We start from the raw sequence: 19,341 nt of genomic DNA on the forward strand, positions 1-19,341 counted from the left end.
AGTGGGCTCTCATGGAGCCTCACAGATGTGCAGAGCTTTGTTGAGACTCTCCAACACCAAACTTAGAGTTTGGATATGGGAGTTCAACACCAAACTTAGAGTTTGGTTGTGGCCTCCCAACACCAAACTTAGAGTTTGACTGTGGGGGCTCTGGTTGACTCTGCTTGGAGAGAAGCTTTTCCTGCTTCCTCTCTATGGTTGCAGAGGGAGATCCTTGAGTTTTAAACACAAGGGAGTTCTCATTCCATTGAAGGACTATTTCACCTCTGTCAACATCAATCACAGCTCTTGCTGTGGCCAGGAAAGGTCTTCCTAGGATGATGGATTCATCCTCTTCCTTTCCAGTATCCAGGACTATGAAATCAGCAGGGATGTAAAGGCCCTCAACCTTTACTAATACATCCTCTACTTGTCCATATGCCTGTTTCCTTGAGCTGTCTGCCATCTCTAGTGAGATTTTAGCAGCTTGCACCCCATAGATTCCCAGTTTCTCTATTACAGAGAGGGGCATGAGGTTTATTCCTGAACCAAGGTCACACAGAGCCTTAAAGATCATGGTGCCTATGGTACAGGGTATTATGAACTTTCCAGGATCCTGTCTCTTCTGAGGCAATGTCAGTTGATCCAGATCACTTAGTTCATTGATGAACAAGGGAGGTTCAACTTCCCAAGCATCAATGCCAAATAATTTGGCATTCAGCTTCATGATTGCACCAAGAAACTTGGCAGTTTGCTCTTCAGTAACATCCTCATTCTCTTCAGAAGAGGAATACTCATCAGAGCTCATGAAGGGCATAAGGAGGTTCAATGGAATCTCTATGGTCTCTAGATGAGCCTCAGAGTCCCTTGGTTCCCCAGAGGGAAGCTCCTTATTGATCACTGGACGTCCCAGGAGGTCTTCCTCCTTGGGATTCACGTCCTCTCCTCTCCTCAGAGGTTCGGCCATGGCGCTTATGTCAATGGCCTTGCACTCTCCTTTTGGATTCTCTTCTGTATTGCTTGGGAGAGTACTAGGAGGGATTTCAGTGATCCTTTTACTCAGCTGGCCCACTTGTGCTTCCAAATTTCTAATGGAAGACCTTGTTTCATTCATGAAACTTACAGTGGCCTTAGATAGATCAGAGACTAGATTTGCTAAATTAGAAGCGTTTTGTCCAGAGTTCTCTATCTGTTGCTGAGTTGATGATGGAAAAGGTTTGCTATTGCTAAACCTGTTTCTTCCACCATTGTTAAAGCCTTGTTGAGGCTTCTGATCCTTCCATGAGAAATTTGGATGATTTCTCCATGTTGAGTTATAGGTGTTTCCATAAGGTTCACCTAAGTAATTTACCTCTGCTATTGCAGGGTTCTCAGGATCATAGGCTTCTTCTTCAGAAGATGCCTCTTGAGTACTGTTGGATGCAGCTTGCATTCCATGCAGACTCTGAGAGATCATATTGACTTGCTGAGTCAATATTTTATTTTGAGCCAATATGGCATTCAGAGTATCAACTTCAAGAACTCCCTTCTTCATAGGCGTCCCATTATTCACAGGATTCCTTTCAGAAGTGTACATGAACTGGTTATTAGCAACCATGTCAATGAGTTCTTGAGCTTCTGCAGGCGTTTTCTTTAGGTGAATGGATCCACCTGCAGAAGTGTCCAGTGACATCTTTGATAGCTCAGACAGACCATCATAGAATATATCCAGGATGGTCCATTCTGAAAGCATGTCAGAAGGACACTTTTTGGTCAACTGTTTGTATCTTTCCCAAGCTTCATAGAGAGATTCACCTTCTTTCTGTCTGAAAGTTTGAACATCAGCTCTAAGCTTGCTCAGCTTTTGAGGAGGAAAGTACTTGGCTAAGAAAGCCGTGACCAGCTTATCCCAAGAGTTCAGGCTGTCTTTGGGTTGAGAATCCAACCATAATCTAGCTCTGTCTCTTACAGCAAAAGGGAAAAGCATGAGCCTGTAGACTTCAGGATTTACGCCATTAGTCTTAACAGTATCACATATCTGCAAGAATTCAGTTAAGAACTGAAAAGGATCTTCAGATGGAAGTCCATGAAACTTGCAGTTCTGCTGCATCAGAGAAACTAACTGAGGTTTCAGCTCAAAGTTGTTTGCTCCAATGGCAGGAATGGAGATGCTTCTTCCATGTAAATTGGAATTAGGTGCAGTAAAGTCACCAAGCATCCTCCTTTCATTATTATTATTTTCGCCTGCCATCTCCTCTGCCTGTTCGAAAATTTCTGAAAGGTTATCTCTGGATTGTTGTATTTTAGCTTCTCTTAATTTTCTCTTCAGAGTCCTTTCAGGTTCTGGATCTGCTTCCACAAGAATGTTCTTATCCTTGCTCCTGCTCATATGACAAGGAAGAATGGCCAGAAAAATGATAATAATAATAGAGATCCTTTATACCACAGTATAGGGATCCCTTTGTAAGTAGAAGAAGAGGGGGAGATAAAGGATGTGATGTAAAGGAAGAAACACAACTGTGAGGATTGGAATGTGAGATGAGATGTTAGGACATGAATGAATAAATAGAATGAGATGGGGGAGGAATAATTTTCGAAAATTATTTTGAAAAAGAGTTAGTGATTTTTGAAAATTGGTTTTTGAAAATTAGTTAGTATTTTTCGAAAATTTTTGAATTCAAAAATAAAAAATAAAAATAATTAGTTAATTAAAAAGAAATTTTTGAAAAAGAGGGAAGATATTTTCGAAAAATGAGAGAGAGAGAGTTAGTTAGGTGGTTTTGAAAAAGTTAAGAAACAAACAAAAAGTTAGTTAGTTAGTTGAAACAAATTTTTGAAAAGATAAGAAGTTAGGAAGTTAGAAAAGATATTTTTGAAAAGATATTTTTTTTTTGAAAAAGATAAGATAAGAAGATATTTTTGAAAAGATATGATTTGAAATTAGTTTTGAAAAAGATTTGATTTTTAAAATCACAATTAATGACTTGATTCATAAGAAATCACAAGATATGATTCTAGAACTTAAAGTTTGAATTTTTCTTAACAAGCAAGTAACAAACTTCAAATTTTTGAACCAAAACATTAATTGTTTAAGTTATTTTCGAAAATTATGATTTAAAATGAGAAAAAGATTTTTGAAAAATATTTTTGGAATTTTCGAGAATAACTAAGAATTTTGAAAAAGATTTGATTTTTGAAAAAGATAAGATTTTCAAATTGAAAATTTGATTTGACTCATGAGAAACAATTTGATTTTTAAAAATTTTTGAAAAAGTCAATCCAAATTTTCGAATTTGATGAGAGAAAAGGGGAAGATATTTTTTTGATTTTTGAAATTTTTATGAAAAACATGAAAATTATGCAATGCATGAAATTTTTAGATCAAAACATGTGATGCATGCAAGAATGCTATGAATGTCAAGATGAACACCAAGAACACTTTGAATGTCATGATGAACATCAAGAACATATTTTTGAAAAATTTTTAATGCAAAGAAAACATGCAAGACACCAAACTTAGAATTCTTTAATGCTTACGCACTAAGGATTCAAGAATGCATATGATAAACATGAAAAGACACAAAACAAAAATTCATCAAGATCAAACAAGAAGACTTACCAAGAACAACTTGAAGATCATGAAGAACACTATGAATGCATGATATTTTCGAAAAAATGCAAGATGCATATGCAATTGACACCAAACTTATAACATGACTCAAGACTCAAACAAAAAACAGAAAATATTTTTTTATTTTTATGATTTTCTAATTTTTTTGGATTTTTATTTATATTTTTCGAAAATTATATGAAAAAAGAAAAAAAAAATAAGGATTCCAAAATTTTTAATATGAATTCCAGGAATCTTGCCATGTTAGTCTAAAGCTTCAGTCTAGGAATTAGACATGGCTCACTAGCCAGCCAAGCTTTCAATGAAAGCTCCAGTCCAAAACACTAGACATGGCCTATGGCCAGCCAAGCTTCAGCAGGTGATCGTGGATCAACAGCGGGTAGATCAGGAACAGTAGCAGGTGGATTAGCTCCAACTAGCTTGCTCTTGATAACCAGTTGCAAGCCTCAGTCCAAACGAATTTAGACATGGCTTTACAGCCAGCCAGGATGCAACATATAATTACATGGGCTGGAGTGATTAGTTGAATACCAATCCCAAAGTAGTTTGGGTATGGCTTTACAGCCAGATATGATTCAACATATTTCATGAAACACTAGAATTCATTCTTAAAAATTTTGAAGCCATAGAATAATTTATTTTTGAAAACATTTTTATTTTTTTCGAAAATAGATGAGAAAATTTTAGAAATATTTTTGAAAAAATTTTTGAAAAGAAAATAAAAAGAAAATTACCTAATCTGAGCAACAAGATGAACCGTCAGTTGTCCAAACTCGAACAATCCCCGGCAACGGCGCCAAAAACTTGGTGCTGTTGCCGGATCAAAAGGGAATCTGGCACTGATGTTACCGGACCAAAAGCTTGCCGAAGACTCAAAACAATCCCCGGCAACGGCGCCAAAAACTTGGTGCACGAAATTGTGATGTCCAGGCTCGAACAATCCCTGGTAATGGCTCCAAAGCTTGGTGCTTTGATCTTAATTCATAATTGTCACAACTTCGATACAACTAACCAGCAAGTGCACTGGGTCGTCCAAGTAATACCTTACGTGAGTAAGGGTCGAATCCCACGGAGATTGTTGGTATGAAGCAAGCTATGGTCACCTTGTAAATCTCAGTCAGGCGGATTTAAACATGATATTTTATTAGATTCAAATAAACAATAAAAGGGATAGAGGCACTTATGTAAATCATTGGTAGGAATTTCAGATAAGAGAATGGAGATGCTTTTCGTTCCTCTGAACCTCTGCTTTCCTGCTATCTTCATCCAATCAGTCTTACTCCTTTCCATGGCTGGCTGTATGCAAGGGCATCACCGTTGTCAGTGGCTACATCCCCTCCTCTCAGTGAATCATATGCTCACGCACCCTGTCACGGCACGACTATTCATCTGTCGGTTCCCGATCATGCTGGAATAGGATTCACCCTCCTTTTGCGTCTGTCACTAACGCCCAGCACTCGCGAGTTTGAAGCTCGTCACAGTCATTCAATCATTGAATCCTACTCAGAATACCACAGACAAGGTTTAGACCTTCCGGATTCTCTTGAATGCCGCCATCATTCTAGCTTACGCCACGAAGATTCCTGTTAGGAGATCTAAGAGATATTCATTCTAGCTTAATTCATGTAGAACGGAAGTGTTTGTCAGGCACGTGTTCATAGGGGAGATGGTGATGAGCGTCACACATAATCATCACCTTCATCACGTTTTTGGGTGCGAATGGATATCTTAGAAGCGAAATAAGAAGAATTGAATAGAAAATAGAAGTACTTTGCATTAATCTTTGAGGAACAGTAGAGCTCCACACCTTAATCTATGGAGTGTAGAAACTCTACCGTTGAAAATACATAAGTGAAAGGTCCAGGCATGGCCGAGATGGCCAGCCCCTCTGATCTAAGAACCAGGCGTCCAAAAGATGTCTAATACAATAGTAAAAGGTCCTATTTATAATAAACTAGTCACTAGGGTTTACATGAGTAAGTAATTGATGAATAAATCCACTTCTGGGGCCCACTTGGTGTGTGTTTGGGCTGAGCCTAAGTGTTGCACGTGCAGAGGCCATTTGTGGAGTTGAACGCCAAGTTCTGTGCCAGTTTGGGCGTTCAACTCTGGTTTTGGATCCTTTTCTGGCGCTGGACGCCAGATTTGGGCAGAAGGCTGGCGTTGAACGCCAGTTTACGTCGTCAATTCTTGGCCAAAGTATGGACTATTATATATTGCTGGAAAGCCCTGGATGTCTACTTTCCAACGCAATTGGAAGCGCGCCATTTAGAGTTCTGTAGCTCCAGAAAATCTACTTTGAGTGCAGGAAGGTTAGAATCCAACAGCATCAGCAGTCCTTTTTCAACCTCTGAATCTGATTTTTGCTCAAGTCCCTCAATTTCAGCCAGAAAATACCTGAAATCACAGAAAAACATACAAACTCATAGTAAAGTCCAGAAATGTGAATTTAACACAAAATCTATTAAAAACATCCCTAAAAGTAACTAGATCCTACTAAAAACATACTAAAAACAATGTCAAAAAGCGTATAAATTATCCGCTCATCAATGCCTGACCTCGATTTCAGGGAATTTCCCAAGATACTCCATAGTTTTTTCTAAGTACCTTTTCATGTTTGGGTCTTTAGCCTGGTACTCTCTGTTAATTTGAGAAGTCACGATTTGAGAGTTGCCGAAGATGACTACTTTGGTTGCTCTAACTTCTTTAGCTAACTTTAGTCCAGTAATCAGGGCTTCAAATTCTACTTGATTGTTGGAGGTTGGAAACTCAAATTTCAAGAAGACTTCTATTTGAATTCCTTCTTGGCTAGCCAGTATTATGCCTGCACTACTTTTGACTTTGTTTGAGGAACCGTCCATCTACAACTCCTAGGTAGTGGAGGCCTCCTCTTGGTCTCCTACCTATTTGGCCACGAAGTCGAGGAGGCATTGGGCTTTGATGGCTTTCCGAGTTTCATACTTCAAGTCAAACTCGGATAGCTCTATAGCCCATTGAATCATTCTGCCTGCAACATCTGTTTTCTGAAGGATTTGCTTCATGGGCTGGTTCGTCTGAACTTTTATGGTGTAAGATTGAAAATAAAGCCGAAGCCTTCTGGATGCTATTATCAAGGCGTATGCGAACTTTTCAAGTTTTTGATACTTTATTTCGGGGCCTTGCAAGACCTTGCTTGTGAAGTAGATAGGATGTTGTCTGACCTAGTCTTCTCGTATCAAAACTGACGCCACAACCTTCACTGCGACAGCTAAGTATAACATGAGTTCTTCACCTGCTTTTGGTCGGGTAAGAATTGGAGGTTGGCTCAGGTACCTTTTGAACTCTTGGAATGCCTTCTCGTATTCAGGAGTCCATTCGAACTAGCATCCTTTTCTTAGTAGGGAAAAAAGTGGCAAGGATCTTAATGCTAATCCGGCCAAGAACCTGGATAAAGCTGCAAGTTGGCCATTCAACTGCTGGACTTCCTTTAAGCAGGTCAAGCTCTTCATTTCTAGGACTGCTATACACTTGTCAGTGTTAGCTTCAATCCCCCTTTGTGTTAGCATGAATCCGAGAAAATTTTCAGCCTCCACTGCAAAGGTATACTTGTCGGGATTTAATCTCATCCCGTGTGCTCTTATGGTGTCGAAGACTTTTGAGAGGTCGTCCAAGAGGCTATTGTCTTCCTTGATTTTTACCAGCATGTCGTCTACATACACCTCCATTAATTCTCCCAAATGAGGTGCAAACACCTTGTTCATCAGCCTTTGATAGGTGGCCCCTACATTTTTTAATCCAAACGGCATGACCACGTAGCAATAATTTGCTCTTGGCATGATGAATGACGTCTTTTCTTGGTCTGATTTATATATCAGAATTTGGTTATACCCTGAGTAAACATCTATGAATGACAGGTATTGGTATCCCAAGATGAAGTCCACTAGGGTATTAATATTTGGTAGAGGATATGGGTCTTTTGGACATACCTTGTTAAGGTCCATGTAGTCGACACATGTAACACCCTAACTACCAAAGCTCACGCTTCCGGCTGCGTAACTCTGATAGCTCGGACATTACGACAACACTTATACTATTTAATACTAAAATATGAGCCTGTTTAAAACTTTAAACCGCAATACCGCTCCCAAAGATACTTTCGTTTGATAACGTACATTCATAAATACCATACAACTTACAAAAACTCATAAAGAGTACATCCATATATATACATAAATATATATAAATAATATTACAAACATAATACAATACAATTCGTATCCCTCTTACAGATTATATCAAGATAAAGGCGAGGGTGCAGTAAACCATAACTAAAACAATACAGAGCATCACAACAACAATTAAATAAGCTCTTCGTAACTTCTGCGCCCATATCCTGAAAGGGAAAAAATGTAGGGGGTGAGAACATCATCCTCGAAAGGGTTCTCAGTAGAGGGTTTTTGGGAATTACTGTAATAGGATACGTGAAGATAACCGCACCAGTGATTAATAACTGTCTTATGCCTCTTTTCAAAAACAACAGTTTTCAATAAGGTAAAGTCGGAAATCTTTTCTGAAGGAGGAACCGTTCAATTCTCAACAACACCAAAAGCCTTTCAAAAAGGTTTATCTATACTGAACCAAAATAGCCTTTCATATTTTTCCAAATCAGAAACACAACACCGAAATCAACCATCGGTCCATCTCAATCCAACCACGGCCCTAGGCCCAAACAATCCAACCATCAACCAAATCACCACAATCCAACAGAGTCCCAGATGCAAACACAGATAGGAAGTTCAAGCACAAACAAATAGTTATTACAAGTAGAACAGTTAGCAATTAATCACATAGGCAAACCAAGTATAATATGCACACCCAACCAATGTCACACAAATGCATATGATGCATGCCTGTCCCTAGTGGCTGATGATATCATCTGTCGGTTATAGAGCCAACCCGACAAGTCCTGGTAGCTAACCATTGGACTGTCCCTCTGTCGCGCATCCCCAACTCGAGTTATACTCAACATAAACTTGATCATAATCGTGATCCATATCCATCACCTTCACTGGTGAATATTTACGGGGGCGAGCTCATCCGGGGCTTTCACAGTGCCCGGCCACACTTACGACATAGGGTCAACAGAGTATCAAGTCTCAACCTGGAGCACGTGGTGGCTAGCCACTGCTACTACCCAGGGAAACTCGTATCTCAGATAGTGGAAATGCAACATTCACATTTATCAATGATTCAGCATAAACATGCATTCAATCTCATCCATGGATCAACATCCATCTCAGCCATCCGGCTCACGGTTCATTCCAGAACCAGCCAATATTCATATCATACACAGCCATTCCGGCTCACGGTTCAATCCAGAACCAATCAATATGTATAAACATACACAGCCATTCCGGCTCTCAACAAAACAGCACTTCCACATTCAAAATCATCAACTTCATGAAATCGGTATTCAAGCCATAAATCATTTTCTCAATTCATTTCACTTTGAAATCAAGTTTCAACTCTTTTCAGCCTTGGCTTTAAAGATCTCATTTCTCAAATTATCTCAGGCTCATAAGCCACTTTTACTCAAGGTAAATTCCCCTTTTAAAACAATGCCACTCTCGGCATCCTCTTTCCAAAACTTCTATAATCATGGTAAGTTAAAAGCCTCTTTGAGATATTCAAAATCACCCATCCAACAATGGGATTTTATAACAAAGGTTTCTCGGCAGAGTCCCAAGTCTTTAGGGGAGAATAACATAACTCATTTCGCCAAATTCATTTAAAATCATTAAAACATTGGCTTTCCGATTTAAGTAATAAAATAGGATCTAAGCCAAACCGAGTCACGTAATCATTTACTTCTTTCAAAGCCGTTTCCTTTACTTAGGCAAAACCAGCTTCAACCCCCATGATAAATTCTAAAGCGTTTCAACTGTTCAAAATTGTTTTAGTCTTGCAAAAGTTCAGAGTTCAAAGAGTACTTAAAACCTTTCTCAAAACATTTCAAAATAAAACTTGTCAATAGACATTCAGGTTCTTTCAAAGTCATTGAAACTTCTTTAATTGAAACCCCCAAGTCAAATTCAAAGGCATAAACCCTTTTCGCATTCAAACAGCTTTAAAACACAAGTTTCATCTAAATAACTTTCTCTTGAAAGAGATACAATGCCTTTCTTAAGAAGTAAGACTAAATCACAATTTCCTCTTTACTAACTCATTTCGAAAGCATGAATCATCCTTTTCTTGATAATTCAAATAAAATAGCAGAAGTCTTTAACTCATCATTTTCCAGACAACATTTCAATAAAGACTCGGATTTTATAGAAATTTCGGCAGCACCTCCCCTAAAACTTGGACTTTTGCCACCCGGTTCGGGTCCCAACTAAACCGTTTCTCATTCCTTTTCAACAGCTCAAAACCAGAAATCAATTTAAAAGCAAGCTAAATCCAACAGTCTCCTCAATGGCATACCTCAAGGAAACCATTTCAAAAATCAACTCAATATCAACCGATTTAACTCATTTATAAAGCTTTAAAGAATCGGTTCCGCAATAAATCATTTATCAAAACCAGAGCAATTAAAGCAACCCAGGCTGGATTTCAAGAGCATTCTATCTTTCACATCATCAAATAATTGACTCAATTCAAACCAATCCTCAACGGATTAAACTCATTTCAAATATTTAAAGAACCAACTTCAAACATTACATTTCACAAGCCACACAACAATTCAGCCAAGCCAACATCCATAATCGTTCGAGTCAATCAAATAATACATAAGGCAGATACAATCACTAATTACACCATATCTCACATCAGTATCCATATGTAATAATTCCAATAATAAACTGTAGTTTTCGGAAAGCGCCCCTACCTCAAAACGCAATTCCATAATCCAAGCGCCTCATAAGTTCTTTTCACCTCAACTCAAAATCAAAGGCAGCTTCAAAGCACAGCCCCACACATTTTCGCAGCAGCATAAACAGCTCTAAATTACAACAAGCAACCTCAGTTACTAACTCTAGGAACATTAATACCGTGAAGGCTTTAATACACGTACGGGACACTAACGTAGGGCTTTTGAAACATAATTTCTTACCGGAATTTCAACACGAAGCAGCTGCGATTTTGAACCGGCCCCGGCAACAGCTCTGGCGGCGGCCAGAAGCTCTGGTGGATCAACTATAGAAACCACGCAACATCAAAACCTTATCAAGATCCAAAATGACCGAAACAACAAATTAAAACTCTTACCGACAGAGTTCTCCGGCGACTGAGCTACATTCTCCGGCGGCAGAGACGGCGGAGCAGCTCGAACAGCCAGCTGCAGTGACGGCGCTAACCAGCACCAACATCCACCACCGTTACCGCCTACCTCTCCGATTAGATCCAACGGCCGCAACTCAGCCGCAGCAACGATGAAACGACAACAAAAAGGGTTAGCCCCAACCCGCGATGATGGTTCTCCGGCGCGACACCAGCCACAGCAGGAACGGCGGCGGTGAGACCCCAACAGCGACGAGTTTCCTGGCGACAGAACAAGCAGGACTGTCGACGGCGTGGCTCACTCACCCGTCCCTGTCGCGTTCATCTCTTCTCCCTTAGCTCAGGTCGCGAACAGAGAATATCCATAGTGTGATGATGACATGGCGACGCGGCAACGTGAGCTTGCAGCAACGGCGCCCAGATGAGGCGGCGACAGCGTAAGACAGCGCCTTTTCTCCTCTTCTCTCGCGCCAGCTTCGATGGATCGACAGTGGCGGAGGCGGCACGAGTCCTCTCTCACCTTCGCGATTCTCCTCAGGCGACGAGACTGAGTGCCGGATGGAAGAACTGCGACTGGGCAGGGACGAACGACGCTCCTCGTGTGCGGCAGTCCGTCGGCCACGGAGGCAGTACCCAGCCGGCGGCGCCAAGCCCTTTCCCTCTCTGCTTCGTTCTTTTCCTTTGTTCAAGAAGGGAAGCTGTGTACGTTTAGGTTAGAGGGGCAGCAGCTTCTACTGCAGGTTCAGGGAGGGGAAACATTGCTGCTGCTGTGCACCGAATTAGAGAAAGGGGGAGAGTGTGTTGCTGATGGGGAAACTGGGTAATCGGGTTAGGGTTTTAGGGTTTCATTTTGAAAATTAGGGTTAAGGGCATTATGGTAATTTCACATAAAATTGGGAATAATATGGTAATTGAAACTCAAATTAAATCCAACACTAGATGTATATAGAAAATACTATTTGCTCATCAATTTTTACAAATTACTTTCAATAAAATGCCCAAATCAAATAATTAGAAATAATATACTTAATTTCTTCATTTTTCCAAAATAGCAATATTAATATTTAAAATATTACTTATCTAGTCCAAATCATATAAAATCCTTATTATTTCATAACTACCAGCCTTATACCTTAAATATAGAAAATAATCCAATAATTATAAAATTGGATAATAATCATAACTTATCTCAAGTTCAATAAATCAAAACTTGCCTTAATTATCTTTAATAAAATAATCTCTGAAATTAAGGCTATAAATAATTATATGATTTAAGACTTGATCATAATAAGACTTTTCAAAAGTTCTGGGTCTTACAACACACATCCTCCATTTGCCATTTTGTTTCTTGACCAGCACTACGTTTGCCAACCAGGTGGGGTATTTGATTTCTCTGATAAAGCCTGCTTCCAGTAGGGATTGTATTTGCTCTTTGACCACATGAACCCTCTCAGGTCCTAGCTTCCACCTTCTTTGTTGGATGGGCCAGGATCCCAGATGAATAGTCAATCTGTGTGACATGAGGTCGGAATCTATCCCAGGCATATCGGAAGCTTTCCAGGCGAAGAGATCAGAATTTTGTTGTAGGAGCTGTGCCAGCTTCTGCTTCAACCCTTCCGTTAGACTAGCTCTTATGTTGTTATTCTTTCCGATCTCTTGCTTGATTTGAACTTCTTCGGTCCTTCCTCCAAGCTGTGGTTGTAGCTCTTCTTTAACTTGGACTCCTTCGAGTTCTATGGTGTTGACTTCTTTACCTTTACCTCTCAGGTTAAGGCTTTCATTATATCACTTTCTTGCCAACTTCTGATCTCCTCTGATGGTGGTGATCCCTTATTGTGTTGGGAACTTCATGCAAAGATGGGGGAGGGGAGGGGGGTAAAAACCACGGCTCCATGCCGATTTAGGGTTGTTCTGCCTATCAAGGCGTTGTATGCAGAAGCTACATCGACGACAATGAAGTTGATGCTCAAGGTCTTGGATTTCGTCCCCTTTCCAATGGTAGTGTACAGGCAGATGAAGCCTAGTGGCTTAATGGGAGTGTCTCCTAACCCGAAGAGGGTGTCAGAGTAGGCTCTTAACTCCTTCTCGTCCAATTCTAACTTATCAAATGCTGGTTTGAACAGGATGTCCACTGAGCTTCCTTAGTCCACCAGAGTTCTGTGTAGATGAGCGTTGGCGAGAATCATGGTGATCACTACTGGGTCATCATGCCCAGGTACAATACCTTGCCCGTCTTCTTTGGTGAATAAAATGGTTGGGAGGTAGGGTCCTTCATTCCCGACTTGGTAAACTTCTTTCAAGTGTCTTTTTCGAGATGATTTGGTCACCTCTCCTCCTGCGAAGCCTCCCGATATCATATGAATATGTCGTTCGGGGGTTTGTGGGGGCGGACTTCTTCATCCGTGACCTTCATCGTCTCTTTTTCTCTTCCCCTGATTGTCCGTCCTTTCCATGAGATATCTGTTTAACCGATCTTCTCTGGCCAATTTTTCTATCACATTTTTCTGGTCATAGCAATCATTAGTGGAATGTCCATACAACTTATGGTACTCACAGTATTCATTGTGCCCCCCCTCCCGTTTTGTTCTTGATTGGTTGCGGGGGAGGTAGCTTTTCAGTATGGCAAATTTTTCTGTAAATATCGACCAGGAAAACTCATAGGGGAGTGTAGGAATGATATCTTCTAGGCCTTTCAGACCCGATTTCTTCCTTTTTTTGGGTTCCCTCTCTTTTTCTTTTGATTGGTTGGGATGCCCTAGTCGCTAATTAGGTTCTCGTAACCTGGCGTTTTCTTCCATATTGATGTATTTTTCAGCTCGTTCCTGTACATCACTTAAGGAAGTCGGGTGTCTTTTTGAGATGGACTGTTAGAAGGGTCCTTCTCGGCATCCATTAACGAGACCCATTATTACTACTTCAGTAGGTAAATCTTGGATTTCCAAGCACGCTTTGTTAAATCTCTCCATGTAGTCTCTAAGGGGTTCTCCGACCTCCTGTTTTACTCCTAGCAGGCTAGGAGCGTGCTTGACCTTGTCTTTTTGAATTGAAAATCGCACGAGGAACTTGCGCAAGAGATCATTGAAGTAGGTTACCGACCTGGTAGGAAGGCCGTCAAACCACTTCATGGCCACCTTTGTTAGGGTCTTCGAAAAATCCTTACAGCGAGTGGCGTCCGATGCGTCGGCTAAGTACATCTGACTTTTGAAATTACCGAGGTAGTGCTTCAGATCAGTCGTCCCGTCATACAGGTCCATATCAGGGCTTTTAAAGTTTCTGGAAACTTTAGCCCTCATGATATCTTTAATGAATGGGTCCTCTTTTCCTAGCGGGGTGTCTTCTCGATCTTTATGGGAATCCTTATTTCGGAGGTTGGATTCCAGCCTTGAGAGCTTTTCTTCGAGCTCTCTTCTTCGTTCGATCTCTCTCCTCAGGCTTTGCTCTGCCTCATGCTGTCGTTCCAGCTCTTGCTCTAGCTGCTCGAGTCGACCTTGGTGGTCATGTAATAACCCCATTAAGTCAGCGGAGTGAGGTTGCCCATCTTTTCCAGGCTGATGAACCTCAGAGGAGATCCTTTTTGTTCCCTAGGTGTTGGAAGGACCTTCGCCATGCTATCCCCCCGTTCCTTGTAGGGATATTATTGCGTTGTCGTTGTTGACCGCGTCTTGGTGTTCTTGCTTAGACTTTGATGCTGTGTGCCAATCTTCTTGTTGGTCGTCTGCCATTGTTGGTTGATCTACCAGGTCCTCGGCAACGGCGCTAATGTTCCAAGGCTTACCTAGAACCGGATGGTTGGGCTTGAATGAGATCCCAAATGCTAAAGGAAGGTGGTCTTCGACTTATCCTACGTCAGGGAGCCACCGTCCGAGTTGTGTGTTCCAAGAGATGGGGGGTGGTACCTGCAAGACACTCCGATGCCTAAGTCAGCAAGGGGCTAAGCAGGTTAAATTGTATTGGAACTTAGGGTTACCTGAGTGAGACAACGTATTTATAAAGAGGATCCAATAACCACCATTAAAGTAGTTCCACTTCTGATGGTGGATAACCGTCCCTTTATCTTAGGGTTGTTGGGATATCTCTTCTAGAAGTGGGTGAGAGATTTAAGGAAGCAGTTACTCACTTGGATAAGTGCTGACTGCTTTGTTGGCGTTGACTCCGACTTCTTAGTGGAGGTCGGATAGTAAGTGAAGGCCATCCTTTTGGATTGGGCCTCTTGTCTTGATTTGGGCCTAGCTTACATTCTGGGCCAGGGAATGAACAAGCATCAATTTAAATAATTTTTTATATTATCCTATCATTTTACTTTAGATATTTGAATAAATCTTATTAATTTATTTTGTAATAAAATTAATATTTACTTACTAAATTAAGGTAACATATAAAAGTTGATAAAATATATTTTAATACATAAAAATATTAAAGGGAGAACTATACATTTTATAATATCAAACAAAAAGAAAATATTTTATAATTTTTTTAGTACTGTTAGTACTCTTTAATTTAGTATCATTTTGCACTATAAATTTTTATTATTCATGACTCTTTTATTACTTATAATTAGTATATAAAACGAAAACAAAGTACAGTAAAAAGTACAATAAAAATGAAAAAAAACGAAAAAAATTTCATACAAATATAATATATAATAATTACAACCAAAAATATATATCATATAAACAAAAAAATTACAATAAGAAGTAAACAAAATTCATATGAATAAAACCAAATAAAAAATAAAAATTTTTATACATAACATAAATATAAATATAGTACAATAAAGGATAGAAAAATAAAATTTATATAAACAAAAAATAATAAAAATATCATAAAAATTAATAAAAATAAGAATTTATATTAACAATAGTTGTTATATGAATAAAAAATACAATAAAAATATAACATCATAACACTAAAAAAATAACATTAGAACACAAAAAAATAATATAAAAAATATTTTTCATATAAATAAAAAATACAATAAAAAAAGAAATCAAAATATGAAAGAGAGTACTAAAAGTAATAAAAAAATTAAAATATTTACCTTGACAGTGATTGAAACAAATCCGAAAGATTTTGATAAAAAAAAATTTAGAACGAAGAACATACACAAAGAACTACAGTGAAAGTTATATGGTTACTTGCATCTTTTTATAGAAGAAAATGAAGGGTTGGGTTGGTAGAAAAGGAATAAATTTCTCACCTAATTTTTGAATGGTCATTAGCCTTTTCCAACGTGAACACAAAAGCTTGAATTTTTAGCTTCGGGTGAACGTACGTTCAGAGGTAAAAGCACTTCTGCGTTCAGAGTTCCAAAAAGTTGCCAAACATAAAAATAGGATGTTCAAAACACTCAAACAAACTTCTCTCTTCCACAACGTGAACCCCAAACACACCCTTTATCATTTTCTCTTGCCGTTTTAGGCTTTTAGCACAACCTTGCTCATCAACATCTTCGGCCTCATGAGAGGCGGCTATCTCCGAGGAGGACATGCTCAGTCACACAATCTAGGAAAGGTCAGAACTAACCAGGATGATCATGTGTTCTCAAGAGAAATTAACTAAGCTCTAGTTTCCAGAGAAGAAAAATAGATGCTTGCAAATGAAGGTGTGAGTTACCAAATGCTTAATGCTAAGAGATCCTTCGGCGACACTGTTAAGAAAGGAAGAGCTCCTGTTGAAATTGAGCAGCAAGAACTCACCTCTGTAGATAACAATGAGAGAATTGAGGAAGACCATCAAGGAGCCAGCCTGTAAGAGGGAGAAAAGAATACAGAAAATAACTAGGTAAGCCAAATTCCAGAAATCACATTAAAAAAGGAAGGTGAAATCTACAATTTTAACATCAATGAAGTTGTTATCAAGAAACTATGAAACCCATGGTGAGACACATTCATAGTTAAGCTACTGGGGAGAAGCATTTTACTAGCGGCACTAACCAGAAGGCTAGAAGCTATGTGGGGGAAGATCGGAAGCATTGAGGTAATTGACCTAGGCAACGACTTTTTTATTGTGAAATTTTATTCTTAGGATGATTTAGACTTTGCTTTTACTGAAGGTCTATAGAAGATACTAGATCATTACCTATCTTTATTTTTGGCAACTGATTTCAATCCTTTTGAAGCTTCCATAGAAAAGATTGCTGTCTGGATAAGACTCCCAGGATTAACAATTAAATATTATGAAAAAAATATGCTGAAGAAAATAGGCAATGTAATCGGGAGAACAATGAGTGTCGACACTAACACAACAGATAAAAGTAAGAGAAAATTTGCTAGACTTTGCATTGAGTTAGACATAACAGTGCCTTTGATATCTCAGTATGCCATTAATGGTGTCAAATATAAGGTTAAATATGAGAAAATTCATAACATCTATTTTGGGTGTGACATGGTTGGACATGAGAAATAAATTTTTTTCAAAAAGGCTGAGTAGAACAAACACAACTCAATAGAAACAACCATGAAAGCAACCATGGCAAAAGGGAAAAAAGGAACAGCACAGGGAGGAATAGGGAAGAATACTTTAGGAATAACCAAAATAGACAAGGGCAAGCAAGTCATTGTGGAAGAAAATGAAGAGTGTGGACCTTGGATAGTGGTCCAAAGGTCTACACGTGGAAGAAAAGGAGAAAAAGGTAATATTGGCACTGTAGTTAGTAGAGAAATAGAAAGTGTATGGAATGGAAAAGAATGGGGTGCAAGTACGAGGTTTGCAGCACTCAGTACCTAGAATGCTGGGGTGGAAATAGAAAGAAATAATAGTTCTTAAAATATCTCCACTAAAGTTATCTTTGTTTGAAGGGAAAATGGAAGGAAAGAAAAGGGAGGAAAGAAAATGAGAAGAAAAATGATTATTTTCTATTGTTTGGTTGAGGAGAGAAACTAGAGAGGAAAGACAGGGGATGGAAAAAATTTGGTGGGACCCACTAAATTTTTTTCTCTCCAACATTAGAAAGAAAATGGAGAGAAAACTAATTTTTCTCTCTCTACTTCCAATACTACCCCTTCACTTTTTTCAATATATTTTATAATATAAGAGTAAAATTGTCTTTTTATAAAATTTCTTTCCTTCTTATTTTCCTTCCATCCAAACACATTTAAAAAAAAATAAAAATCTACTTAATTTCTTTCCTTTCCTTTCTTTTCTTTCTATTTCCTTCCTCTCTATTTCTTTCCTTCCAACCAAACATAGCCTAAGAGAAATCAGAATCCTGACCCAATAAAGAAATCATTGAGAGAGAAAATGAGAAACCTAAAGAAAAGTCCAACCACCAAGTCCAAAAGTAGAAAAAATATGATGGTACCGAGACCAATACACAGCAAATCATAACTCAGCCCAACAATAGTTCAACCCACTACATAGATCATAAATGAACCTACACTAGCCCAAAATCATGTCCTTACCAATGGCAAAAACCATGAACATACCCCAGCTCATAACCAAGAACACACTCCAAGTCATAACCTTACTCTTATCGATGAAAACAACCAGACCCAATTGAATAAACAAGTCCATCAACCCTTAAACCATGTTGAAAATTGGATTAATTATCAAAACAATATCCAAGTGTCTATCCAAGAGCTATTATTCAAGAAACTTTGATGACAGAGTTAGTGCTTGTAGAGGAGGAAAGATTCAACCCACCTGACCCTAAACTCCTTGGCCTGCACTCTATTGAATTGCAAATTATGATAGAGGATAGAAAACTTTAAGAAAAAGCAAAATCACACAAGGGATATAAATCTCTACAATGGAGATACCATTAACAGAATGCAAGGCATAGAGACCCAATATATGTTAGAAAATGAGGAGATCGTGATGAATGAGGCACCTCTTCAGGGGGCAACACTGAACAAACTAGAGAAGTAATTCTCTCCTCCTTCCTTTGTCTTTATGATATAGTTCTTACATGAAATTGTTGAGAGGCGGCTAGTAGAGGTTTTAGCCGCAACTTAAAAGAGATAATTAGACAAGCTAAACCTAGGGATGGCAATGGGGCTCTAGGGGTGGGAACCCCTCCCCCCTCCTTCGTCCCCATTTTACTAAACGCACCCCATTCCTGTTCATTTCCATCACAGTTTTTCATTTATTTTTTTTTGGGGAAATGCGGATATCCACATGTATCTATGGATATTAAACTTTAAAAAAATTAAAAAGATTAACATAATTATAATAAAATTTAATATAATTTAACTAAATATATCAAATTAAAACACAATTCAAATACAAATTAAACATAATCAATATACACACAAAATCTCCAACATACAAATTAAAATAAAATGAAATAGAAAAGCTTCCAACAAAATGATATAACAATTCTTGGTGGCCGATCACAGCTGGTAATAATACTCCCTTCTTGTAATGATACATTTGAATAATTAATTATTACAAATATAATATTATATACATTATTAATTTGTTTCTTGATAAAACTTAAAAAAAAGGCCACTAAACATATATTTGTATAAGAATATTTAAATAATTTTTGTGTGGAGATT

The 19,341-nt window shown here is 38.6% G+C and overlaps 1 non-coding gene across 1 annotated transcript; it reads left to right on the forward strand.

The window, feature by feature from the left end:
- Nucleotides 1-1,705: 1,705 nt before the first annotated feature.
- LOC148572008 (small nucleolar RNA R71) lies at nt 1,706-1,813 on the forward strand. The gene has a single exon (XR_015908447.1). It is a non-coding gene; the product is annotated as a small nucleolar RNA R71 (small nucleolar RNA).
- The last annotated feature ends 17,528 nt before the right edge of the window (nt 1,814-19,341 follow it).

Source organism: Arachis ipaensis, chromosome B3 (genome assembly GCF_059453495.1).
Source record: "Arachis ipaensis isolate K30076 ecotype BB chromosome B3, ASM5945349v1, whole genome shotgun sequence".
Taxonomy (NCBI): domain Eukaryota; kingdom Viridiplantae; phylum Streptophyta; class Magnoliopsida; order Fabales; family Fabaceae; genus Arachis; species Arachis ipaensis.